Source organism: Babylonia areolata, chromosome 2 (assembly GCF_041734735.1).
Source record: "Babylonia areolata isolate BAREFJ2019XMU chromosome 2, ASM4173473v1, whole genome shotgun sequence".
Classification (NCBI taxonomy): domain Eukaryota; kingdom Metazoa; phylum Mollusca; class Gastropoda; order Neogastropoda; family Buccinidae; genus Babylonia; species Babylonia areolata.
Window position 1 is genome coordinate 3192555 of NC_134877.1, and position 13196 is coordinate 3205750.

Sequence of the window (13196 nt, forward strand, 5' to 3'; positions counted from 1 at the left end):
CCCCGTGTTTGTAAAGCGTTTAGAGCTTGGTCTCCGACCGAGGATAGGCGCTGTTTAAGTAATCATATCAATCAATCAATAGAAATATTAGCTGCATTTAAGACAGCGTTACAAAAAGTGGCATACCTGTTGTCTTTGACATGTCGATCCTAATACTTTGAAGGGTTTCTTTAAAAAGGAACTAGTTTGCTTCTTTATAATTATATTTTGGAAGCTTGTCTTGTGGCATGTTTTCCTCTTCAACGCAATGGTTTATGGTGATATTTATGGGCATGCGATCTGACCCCAAGCACACGGTATATATATATATATATATATATATATATATATATATGTGTGTGTGTGTGTGTGTGTGTGTGTGTGTATACACATATATATATATATTAAGGTATATACATATATTAAGGTATATATATATATATATATATATGTGTGTGTGTGTGTGTGTGTGTGTGTGTGTGTGTGTGTGTGTGTGTGTGTGTACACATATATATATTAAGGTATATGCATATATTAAGGTATATATATATATATATATATATATATATATATATGTGTGTGTGTGTGTGTGTGTGTGTGTGTGTGTGTGTGTGTGTGTGTGTGTGTGTGTGTGTGTGTATGGAAGTTGATCAGATGGGATGACTGTAAACTTCAAGTTGTTTTTTTGTTTGTTTGTTTGTTTGTTTTTTTAAACAGCTACGTAGTTTGGTGGTTCGTTTGCTAAATGAAGGATTTGAAAAAGGAGGAATGTCAGCTACACAAAAAGTAGAGATTATAGTGTGCTCACCTAAAGAAACCACGAGAATACTTAAAGAACTGGAGACCAATATCGTTATTGAATGTTACTTACAAAATTGCTTCAGGTTGTATAGCAGAGAGAATAAAAAATATATTACCAAAATTAATAAAACATGATCAAACGGCGTTTGTTCCAGGAAGGTATATAGGAGATAATATCAGGACCTTATGACATAATGCATTATTTAGAAGAAAAAAAAAGCTCCCTGGATTACTTGTATTAATTGATTTTGAAAAAGCCTTCGATTCAGTTAAGTGGAATTATATGAACAATGTTCTAAAAGATTTTGGATTTTGGAGAAGACTTACGAAAATGGATATCCTCATTCTATACAGGTATTAAGTCGTATGTAATCGTTAATGGAAAAAGATTCGACAGTTTCCCTATTAATAGAGGATGTCGTCAAGGAGATCCGATATCACCCTACTTATTTGTATTGTGTGTAGAAATACTTGCTTGCAAAATAAGAGAAGACAAGGAAATTAAAGGTATACACATAGCAGATACTGAATTTAAGATTAGTCAGTTCGCAGACGATACCTTTTTTTTACATTAAAAGGTGACAAATATTCACATGAAAAATTGTTTGAAACATTAAACAGATTTGTAGACATTTCAGGGTTAAAAATGAACTACGAGAAAACGGTAAAGGATTGGTTAGGCAGCAAAAAATACTCAGCAGAAATATACCTACTGCATATTAGAATGGATTGGAATCCAAGAGTTTAAGCTATTAGGACTCTGGTTTACGAAGGAAACTTCTCAAATGATAGAAAGAAACACTCGAGATAAATCTGTTGAAGCAAAAAGCTTGTTCAGAACATGGCTCAAAAGAACAACAACACCGATTGGAAGAATAGCTGTATCAAAATCGTTAATATTATCTAAACTTATTTACTTGTGGATTCTTTTACCAAATCCACCTGATATGCAGATCAATCAGTTGCAAAAAAAATGTGTTATGCGTTTATTTGGGATAACAAAAACGATAAAATTAGGAGACAATATTCTGTCCATAGTATTCAAAAAAGGGGGGTTAGGTATTCCGGATATTGAAACATACTTACAATCATTAAAACTGTCATGGGTACGCAAATTTATCGTTCGGACACCAAGGTGGAAAAGAATTTTGACAGCCCTGTGTCGTGAAGTGGAAGTGATGGACAATTATGGTCCAAAACGTTATGCAATCAGCAAACTCAGCCCTTTCTGGAGAGATGTTTTTACTGCATACACTAACTTTTGTTTTTAAAAAAAAAGTGGAGGTAAGAAAGGGCGAAGAAATATTAGCTGAACCCATATTTTTTAATGAAAAATTCACAATTGGCCAAAAGGATTTTTTTTTTATAGGAACTGGGCAGGACAAAATATTTTCTTTGTCAAAGATTTGATCGATGAAAATGGTAAATTCTTAACGTACCAGTCCTTTTCACACAAAAATTAGATGTAGAATTAATTTCATGGAATTTACATGTTGCATTCATTCGATTAAACATTACTTGAATAAGAATAACATTAAGATTGAAAACAATGTAGCAGAAATCAACACAAAAGCTAAACACCTCCTAATGAATTTAAATAAAGGATCTAAACAGTATTACGAAATGTTAATGAATGAATTAGAAGTATCCAGCATTAAATCATTTACAACATGGGAGGAGAAGCTAAATACACAGTTAGACTGGGAAACAATATTGAAAAAGTTTTGCAAAATAAGCGATATCAAGTTAAAATGGTTTCAAATTAGAATTTGTCATAGAATCTTGGTGACAAATACTATTCCAAAAACATGGGATTAATGGATAATGATAAATGCAACTTCTATGGTAGAGAGAAGGACCTGAAAACAATTACCTGCATGACTGCCAATACTCACTATCACTTTGGACAGAATTACAAAGTATCATCATAGAAAATTGTCAAAATTGTGCTGACCTAAATTTGAATAATAAACTTATATTATTTGGAACAGAAGAGAACAGCAGAACGGATGACATATTAGATCTTATCCTACTACTTGGAAAATTCTTTATATACGGATGCAGAATAAACAAACTTAGACCAAATATCCAAATGTTCTTGACATAATTAAAGACTGAATATAAAATTGAAAAACATGCACACCTACTGAACATGCAAAAGTATGAATTTGTTATAAAATGGCTGCCATACATGAACCTGATAAAACTAGTTTTACAATGCATTAGTTAAAGGAAACTGACTTTCTGTTCCCCCAATGTTACTTTATTCTGTTATTTATTGTTGATATTTTTATGTCCTTTGTCTTGTGGTGATACAAATTCATACCTCGAGAGTATTACATTGCCTACTTAGATGATGAAAAAGTGCAGTATAGACACTCATATGAATAAATTTCCTACCTGTGCATACCAAGAAAGTGCCCCAAATTTGTCTCTTTTTTCCCAATTTATTTATTTACTTATTTATTCATTTATTTGTGATCACGGTTTTTATTTATTTATTTATTTATTTATTTATTTATTTTGTGTGTGTGTGTGTGTTTTTGTTTTTTGTTTGTAACGAAGTGCATATTAAGGACAGTGACCAAAAAATTATGTAAAGTATGTACCATGTATGCCGATGTTCATCTTCTGTATACGTCTTCCTCTTGTCACACTGTGAAACTGCATGTTTGGTGCATATCTGTTATGCATGTGTTGGGGTATGTGTGAATGTGTGTCTTCATGTTTTACATTTATTTGCTTATTTATCATCATTGCTGTCTTTTTTTTCTTTTCTTTTTTTTCTTTTTTATTATTATTATTATTATTATTACTACTACTACTACTACCTTTTTCTATATATAATTATTATTTATTTATTTATTTATGTAAGCTTATCTATTATTTATTCCATTTTTTTCTTTTTTCTTTTTTTTTCTCAAGGCCTGACTAAGCGCGTTGGGTTACGCTGCTGGTCAGGCATCTGCTTGGCAGATGTGGTGTAGCGTATATGGTTTTGTCCGAACGCAGTGACGCCTCCTTGAGCTACTGAAACTGAAACTGAAACTTGTCACACTTTTTTTTCCTGCTGTGCATTAAGTTAATGTAATGTGTTGTGTTCGTACTGTTTAGTTATATTATTTAGTTATATTAAGATTTGTGCAATGTAAACAAAAATTAAATGAATAGAAATATTTTGAAGAAAAAAAAAAGTTGTTCAGTACATTACAGTAATATTTGTACACGAAGTGTTATATCCATTGCCTTTCCATCAATTCCAGTCTGATATGTACATAATAATAACAATAATAATGAAAATAATGACGACGACGATGATGACGATGATACTGATGATGATGATGATGATAATAATAGCAACAACAACAAAAAAGAAGAAGAAGAAGAAGAAGAAGAAGAAGACAAAGAAGAAGAATAGATAATGATGATGATGACGATAATGATTATGATACATTTACTTTATAGCACTTTGAACCACCTCAAAGCGCTTTACAATAACACGTCAGACGTAATCTACAACGCGCGCACACACACACACACACACACACACACACACACACACACACACACACACACACACACACACACACACACACACACACACACGTTTGTTTGGGGTTGTTTTTGTTTGTTTGTTTTTGTTTTTGTTTTTTTTGTTTTTTGTGTGTATGACCGTTTCGTTTGATTTGTTTTTACCCCGCCATGTGTACAACTATACTCCGTTTTCTGGGGTGAGCATGTTGGTTTCTTTTGGTACCATTACCCACCGAACTCTGGCATGGACCACAGGATCTTTTGGTACCATTACCCACCGAACGCTGGCATGGACCACAGGATCTTTTGGTACCATTACCCACCGAACGCTGGCATGGACCACAGGATCTTTTGGTACCATTACCCACCGAACGCTGGCATGGACCACAGGATCTTTTGGTACCATTACCCACCGAACGCTGGCATGGACCACAGGATCTTTTGGTACCATTACCCACCGAACGCTGGCATGGACCACAGGATCTTTTGGTACCATAACCCACCGAACGCTAGCATGGATCACAGGATCTTTAACGAATATATTTGATCTTATTTATGTGTATACACACACGCAGGGGGTTCAGGCACTAACAGGTCAGCACATACGTTGACCTGGGAGACCAAGAAAAAAAATCTCCATCCTGAAGTCATCACTTTGAAACGTAAAACAACGTGAAAGACACGTAGAAGAAAAGAGAAAAGCCAGCAAAGAAAGAAAGATGATTGATTGATTGATTGAATCTTTAATGGGAAAGAATTTGGCGCAGTAAAGGCCTTTTTACAATTCTGCCCATTTAACGACACAAAACATAAGAATAAAGAAATGAAATGAAATAAAATGATAAGAACGACGAATGGGAATAGTAACTGGAATAGTCTATTAAAAGTAACAAAGCAATGAAAAGAACAACTGGTATATTATCACCTACGTACATACGTACGTACGTACGTACATACACACACACACACACACACACACACACACACACACACACACACACACACACACACACACACACACACAATTATAAAACAAGCAAACAAACGTACACATTCACACCCACACATTCAAACACACACACACACGCACTTATATTTGCTAGCTCAATCACACACATACATTCAATTTTTCATTCATCATGGCATGGCAGCTAGTGGATGGAGTACAAGCAAGCATTTGCAAAAGACTGCGAGTAGGTTAATCAAAAGTATTGAATAGAAATATTTTTATGTTAGGCTGGAATTTGACGACATGTCTTTGGAAGCATGTTCCATTCTATGCTTCCATTAGATGAGAGACTCATCTTACATAAAACAATTTTAGGCTTTGGGACAATAGCTCTGTCTGATGTACGATGGAACTCGAAACAAAATAATGATTTTTAGATACTGTGGGCATCCGTTATGAACAATCTTGTGCATAAGAATCAATGTGTTATATCTAATAAGTAGATGAACAAATAATGAGGTATTTACGTGGCTAATCATCTTAATGGCACGTTTTCGTAAAGAGCAAAGTGGCTTTAATGTAGAAAGAGGACATTTACCCCAAATAATCGAGCAATAGCTGAGACGAGACTGGATATAGGCAAAGTAAAACACAAGTCTAGAATGATTATCAAGAAAGTTTTTGATCTGTGACAATTGGAATACACTAGATGATACTTAACTTGTTTTATAAGGCAATGAATATATTCCTGCCACGAAAGATTTTGATCAATAGTAATGACTAATAGTGTACGCTTAGTAACTTGTTGAATAATATTGACTTTATATTCTATGTTAAGTTGTGTTTCTTTCATGTTCTGTCTTTTCTGACGAGGACAAATTAACATGCATTCTGTTTTATCAGGGTGTACGACCATATTAGCATCACACAAGTTTTCGACAGATTTCATGCTGACATTCAGATGATAACTAATTTCGTCAACATTGTGACTAGCATATTGTATTGATGTATCATCAGCATATAAATCACATATTGTATGTTGAGTGGATAAAGGTAGATCATTGATAGATACAAGGAAAGCAAGAGAGGGCATAGAATTGACCCTTGTGGTACTCCTCTCGGAGCATGCCTTTTGGAAGAAGGAAATAAAAACCCGCCAACAACAAAGAAAGAAAGAAGAAAAAAAGAAAAGAAGAAGTGCAGAAACAAAGAGAGCGACAGAAAAAGGGACATAATTTCTAGAGGACAGTACCCGGATGAACTATGGAAAACAGGTTCGTCAATGTGGCGTAAAACTGTGCTTTTGAAAGAACTGCTTCTTTCTTCGTTCATTCATTCATTCCTTGGCGAATGTTTATCAGTTTCAGCGTTTATTCGTTTATTTATCTTTTTTCATGTTCATTAATTTGAATACTCCATTATCATTTGTTATAAAGACAGAAAATATGATTTTTTTTAAAAAGCAAACCCCGAAAGAAACAGAAGAAACAGTGCCAGGTGTGTAGGAATTTAAAACATAGAGGACACAGGGAACGAGAAAGACACCAACATTTCACACACGCACAGAGAGAGAGAGAGAGAGAGAGAGAGAGAGAAACGCACACACACAAAGAAGAGAATACATAACCACACACACACACACACAGAGGAAAATGCATAACCACACACACACACACACACACACACACACACACACACACACACACGCAAACACACACACACAAACACACACACACACACACGACGCACGCACAAATAAGAGAATGCATAACCAAACACACACACACACACACACACACACACACACACACACACACACACACAAACACACACACTCACACACATCGACTGGCTGGGGACTCAATCAATCGGTCAGGTTTGATACGCTTTTTGCAAGACATGAACTGCTGAACCTGTATTTTTTGTGCTCAACGGAGTCACGAAGTTTCTTCTGACGCCTCACATTTAATGATTAGAGACCGTGCGTGTGCGTGTGTGTGTGTGTGTGTGTGTGTGTGTGAGGTCAGGGACATAGCCCTGGCTACTGGTACCATGTAACCCAGTACTACCTACCGCATGTGAAGTCTCCCAACGACGGACCAGGCGGAGGAGGAAACCTTTCCCAACGGCTGTGAAGGCGGAAGAGGATGACCAAAGGGCAGGGGGAGCTCTTATCTTTGACTGGAAGTCCCCCTAGGAGACGGAGCTCCGAAGAAAAAAACCTGCACCTGCCGAGGCCGTCCTATACGTGGCAGTATCTGCACCTGTGAGCGTCGGTGGGCGAGAGAGTGGGGAAGGGACTGCACAACTCCTCACTAAAAAATGTCACCTGTGCTAGTCAGGCAACCAGGCTAATGTCGGAACGACGAGCTAGCCCTTCAACACCCAGCTTTCCCATGCCCTGCGGCGATGGAGAAGTGGTAACGGGGACAGGCAGAGGATGCTGCTGGCAGTTCCTAGTCACAACTCTGCACGCAAGCGGCTGTGGGGTGATGGTCGTCCGCCGTAGACTGGGGCAGATGCGCCGCCCGTATCCTCCCACAGTGTCAGAGCAGCCCTTTTTAGGGACAGCACTGCTCTCCCCACATGGGGAAGGGGAGATAAAAGGATCCCTAAACACAGCCTGCCTCACCTAGTACCTAGTAGGAAACCGCACCTACTTGGAAAACAACAGAAGAAAAGAACCAGGAGTCATGACCTGAATGTTCGCACCCTTTTAGACAGAGACGACAGACCAGAAAGGCGCACAATGTTAATTGCTAGAATGCTTGATCGCTACCAGGTGGACATAGCAACCCTGAGCGAAACCAGGTTTGCCGGTGAAACCCAGCTGGAGGAAGTTGGAGGGGGCTACACCTTCTACTGCATTGGGAAGCCAGATGGCACCCCAAGAACCTCAGGCGTGGGCTTTGCCATACGAACCAAACTTGCACGACAGCTTGACAGCGTTCCACGTGAGATAAACGATAGGCTGATGACCCTGCGTCTGAAGCTGTCCAAGTATCGCTTCTCCACATTCATCAGCTGCTATGCCCCGACGATGACAAATCCTGATTCCATCAAAGAAGCTTTCTACGAGGAGCTCAGCCGCACCATTTCAGCGGTAGACAGAAAGGACAGGCTGATCATCCTTGGGGATTTCAATGCCCGCGTCGGCGTGGACTTCTCCTCGTGGTTAAAAGTCCTAGGACAGCACGGCACTGGCAAGTGCAATTCCAACGGACTAATTTTGCTCTCGCTCTGTGCGCAGCATGGACTGACCATCACCAACACCCTCTTCCAACAAGCGGACAAGTACAGGAACACATGGACGCACCCCCGCTCCAAGCAATGGCACATGCTGGACTATGACATGTGGCATGGTGTTTGCCGTACGCCAGATACAAGAGAAGTGTCGTGAGCAGAACAAGGAGCTCCACATGGTCTTTGTAGACCTGACACGGTGAATCGCCGTGGTCTGTGGAATATCCTCCTAAAGTTCGGCTGCCCAGAGAGCCTGATCCAGCTGATTGCGTCATTCCACGATGCCATGCACGCGAGAGTACAGGAAAATACTGACATGTCGGATCCGTTCCCTGTTGTAAATGGAGTGAAGCAGGGCTGCGTCCTGGCACCCACACTGTTCTCCATTCTCTTCTCTGCCATGCACAGATGGCAAACTTTTCAACTTGCGGCGACTCCATGCCAGGTCCAGGGTGTTTGAGGCACTGTTGAGAGTGTTCCTCTTCGCTGATGACTGCGCGCTTGCTGCACACACCCATGAGGACATGCAGTTCATTATGGACAGGTTCTCAACCTCCTGCAGGCGCTTTGTACTCACCATCAGCCTCAGCAAGACCGAGTCCATGTACCAACCAGCTAGCTCACAGAACGCCAGTGCCTCCCCCCACCTGCAATCAAGATCGATGACACAGATATCAAGACAGTCGACAAGTTTTGCTACCTGGGCAGCACCCTATGCAGCAACGGAGCCCTTGATGCAGAAGTGACGCTGCACATCGCCAAGGCCAGCTCCGCCTTCGGTAGACTCAACAACAGGCTGTGGAACAACAAAGGCATCAGGCTCAGCACCAAAATCAAAACCTACAGAGCTGTTGTGCTGACCACCTTGTTGTACTGCTGTGAAACATGGACGACGTATCGCCGTCACATTCAACAACTTGAGTAGTTTCACCAGAGATGCCTACGAAAGATCCTCGGCATAAAGTGGGAAGACAGGGTCTCCAACCTCCAGGTCCTAGAGAGGAGCGGCCTGCCCAGCATCGAAAGCCTGCTGATCCAGTGCCAGCTACACTGGACAGGACACGTCCGCATGACAGACAGCAGGATCCCGAAGATGCTTTTGTATGGCCAGCTGAAGGAAGGCCACTGCGAACTTGGAAGACCCTGCAAGCGCTTCAAGGACACCTTAAAGACAAACCTCAAAGCCAGGGACAGAGATATCGCTTCCTCGGAAAATGATGCCCTTGACCGCTCTCGCTGGAGGATGCTGTGCTCTAGTGGCATAAAGACGTTTGAAAACAAAAGAACGCTGGCCATTAAGGAGAAGCGTGAGCGAAGGAAGCAGGGCTCAACTTCTGGAGACGTTTTCCCTTGCAACACCTGTGGGAAATGCTGCGTGTCCAGAATCGGCCTCTTCTCCCATATGAGGACACACACCGACAGATAAGCCTGCCTGCGTACTCATCCGTCGGTCTGACGGGAGACTCCATCGTGTGTGTGCGTCGCTCTCCCCCCCCCCCCCCCCCCCCCCCCCCCCGCCCGCCCTCTCTCTCTCTCTCTCTTTCTGTTCAAGATAATCAGATAAATTTGTTCTGTGAAAAAAATTAGAAACATAAATCGGCAAATACAATTACACCATTTTGTGTGGCTTTGTGGCTTTGGTTTTGTTTTTTTGTTGTTGTTGTTGTTGTTTGTTTGTTTGTTTGTTTGTTTTTTCCAAATGAAAGTTACTCGCTCTGCGTCAATTTTTTATATGCCTCGAAGAAGAGAGAAGAATCTTCATGACAGGGTATGCGTGTTTGCTTTCCTCGGAAAAGAGATAAGAGGAATACACAAGGTGAACTTTTCTAACTTTGATATTTCAGCTAAAACGTTCTTTTCTTTGATAGACACAGTTTGTTTTCCTTTTAAAAGATAAATTGACAAATTGTAGCCATGATGTTCGGACTTTTACCCCTATTATTTGGAACATCCTGCGTGTGCCTTATATGTATGTATGTACCGTGCGTTATATGTATGTATGTACCGATATATGTACCGTGCGTTAAATGTATGTATGTATGTACCGTGCGTTATATGTATGTATGTACCGATATGTGTACCGTGCGTTAAATGTATGTATGTACTGTGCGTTATATGTATGTATGTACCGATATATGTACCGTGCGTTAAATGTATGTATGTACCGATATATGTACCGTGCGTTAAATGTATGTATGTACCGTGCGTTATATGTATGTATGTACCGTGCGTTAAATGTATGTATGTACCGTGCGTTAAATGTATGGATGTACCGCCCGTTAAATGCATGTATGTACCGCCCGTTAAATGCATGTATGTACCGCCTTTGCAGACTTGCCGGCGTCTTTGCAGTAAACCGTTTCTGAGTTCCGATTCTGGCGGGTGCAACAGCCGAGTGGTTAATGCGTTGGACTGTCAATCTGAGGGTCCCGGCTTCGAATCCCTGCCACGGCGCCTGATGGGTAAGTGGTAGAGATTTTCCAGGTCTCCCACGTCAACAGACCTGCAGACCTGCTAGTGCCTGAGCCCTCCTTGTGTGTATTCGCATAAAGAAGATCAAGTACGCACGTTAAAGACCCCGTGATCCATGTCAGCGTTCCCATAGGTCATGGAAACAAGAACGTACCCGGCATGCACCCCCCCGAAAACGAAGTTTGGCTGTCCACATCGCAGGGTAAATAACAAAAAAATGGTCATACAACTAATATGCTACATGTTCCATTTTTTTTTTTTTTTTTTTTTTTTTTTTTTAGCCTTTCATGGATTTTGTTGATTTCCTCCTCAACCTTTCAAATACGCATGTGCGCGCGCTGTGTGTGTGTGTGTGTGTGTGTGTGTGTGTGTGTGTGTGTGTGTGTGTGTGTGTGTGTTTGGTTACGTATTTTTCTCTTTGTGTGTGTGTGTGTGTGTGTGTGTGTGTGTGTGAGAGAGAGAGAGAGAGAGAGAGAGAGAGAGAGAGAGAGAAATGTTGGTGTCTTTCTCGTTCCTTGTGTCCTCTATGTTTTAATTCCTACACACCTGGCACTGTTTCTTCTGTTTCTTTCAGGGTTTGTTTGTTTTTTTAAAATCATATTTTCTCTCATTCTATAACAAATAATAATGGAGTATTCAAATTAATGAACACGACAAAAGATAAATAAACGAATAAACGCTTGAACTGATATACATTCGCCAAGGAATGAATGAATGAACGAAGAAAGAAACCCCATGAATTTTATGGTGGTCTACTTCTTCGATCATCTCGCCATTGATATAGCTAGGCGAGCAGACTACAGGCAGATTTTGACGCTTTCGTCTCGTTGTGATTATCAAGTTTGTTTGTTTGTTAGTTGTTGATTTTTATGGAGACTCATGTGGTCAAGTTCAGACCATTCAATCAATCGGTCAATGCTTTCCTGAAGAAAAGAGTATAGAATTACTGACACGTACAGTTATCAGCAGCAAACAATTCGCATGGTGCCTGCACAGATAAGAGTAAATCGTTTATATATACAGAACATGAAATTGGTTCCAAAACAGAACCTTGGGGTACACCGTAATCAATGGACAATAATGCAAATTCGGATCTGTTAGCTCATACAAGTTGTTTTCTTTCAGAGACTGAGTTCTAAAGTGTTGAGAGATAAACCATATATATATATATATATATATATATATATATATATATATATATATATATATATATATATTTAATTTACGTAAAAGCAGAGAGTGGTCAATAATATCAAAGGCCTTGGCAAAATCAACAAAAAGAGCTCCAGTAATTTCATTGTTATTGATGCTGGTAAGCAAAATGACCTACTATTTTGTTAACGTGGTTGGATGAAATAGTTTAAGATAATCAAAATGATGCAGAATATGTTTATCAGTGTGGTATTCCAAAGGCTTAGATGGAACTGACAAAACAGACACTGGTCTGCAGTTTGAAGGTTCACAGCGATCACCATTCTTGAAAATGGGAATAACGTTAGCAATTTTAAGCCATTTGAGAATTTGAATTTTTTGTAATACATTCATTATATATGTATGTAATGGATTCTGAACTAACAAAACAGACATTGGTCTGCAGTTTGAAGGTTCACAGCGATCACCATTCTTGAAAATGGGAATAACGTTAGCAATTTTAAGCCATTTGGGAATTTGATTTTTTGTAATACATTCATTATATAAGTATGTAATGGATTCTGAACTAACAAAACAGACATTGGTCTGCAGTTTGAAGGTTCACAGCGATCACCATTCTTGAAAATGGGAATAACGTTAGCAATTTTAAGCCATTTGAGAATTTGAATTTTTTGTAATACATTCATTATATATGTATGTAATGGATTCTGAACTAACAAAACAGACATTGGTCTGCAGTTTGAAGGTTCACAGCGATCACCATTCTTGAAAATGGGAATAACGTTAGCAATTTTAAGCCATTTGGGAATTTGATTTTTTGTAATACATTCATTATATAAGTATGAAAATGGATTCTGTAATAACACACACACACACACACACACACACACACACAGAGAGAGAGAGAGAGAGAGAGAGAGAGAGAGAGAGAGAGAGAGAGAGAGAGAGAGAGAGAGAGAGAGAGAGAGAGAGAGAATATGAGTGTCCTTAGGACTGTGTATCATTCAGTTTACAACATTACAACGGACGGTGCTACCCAACAATGCGTTGTCTTCTTCTTGTTTTT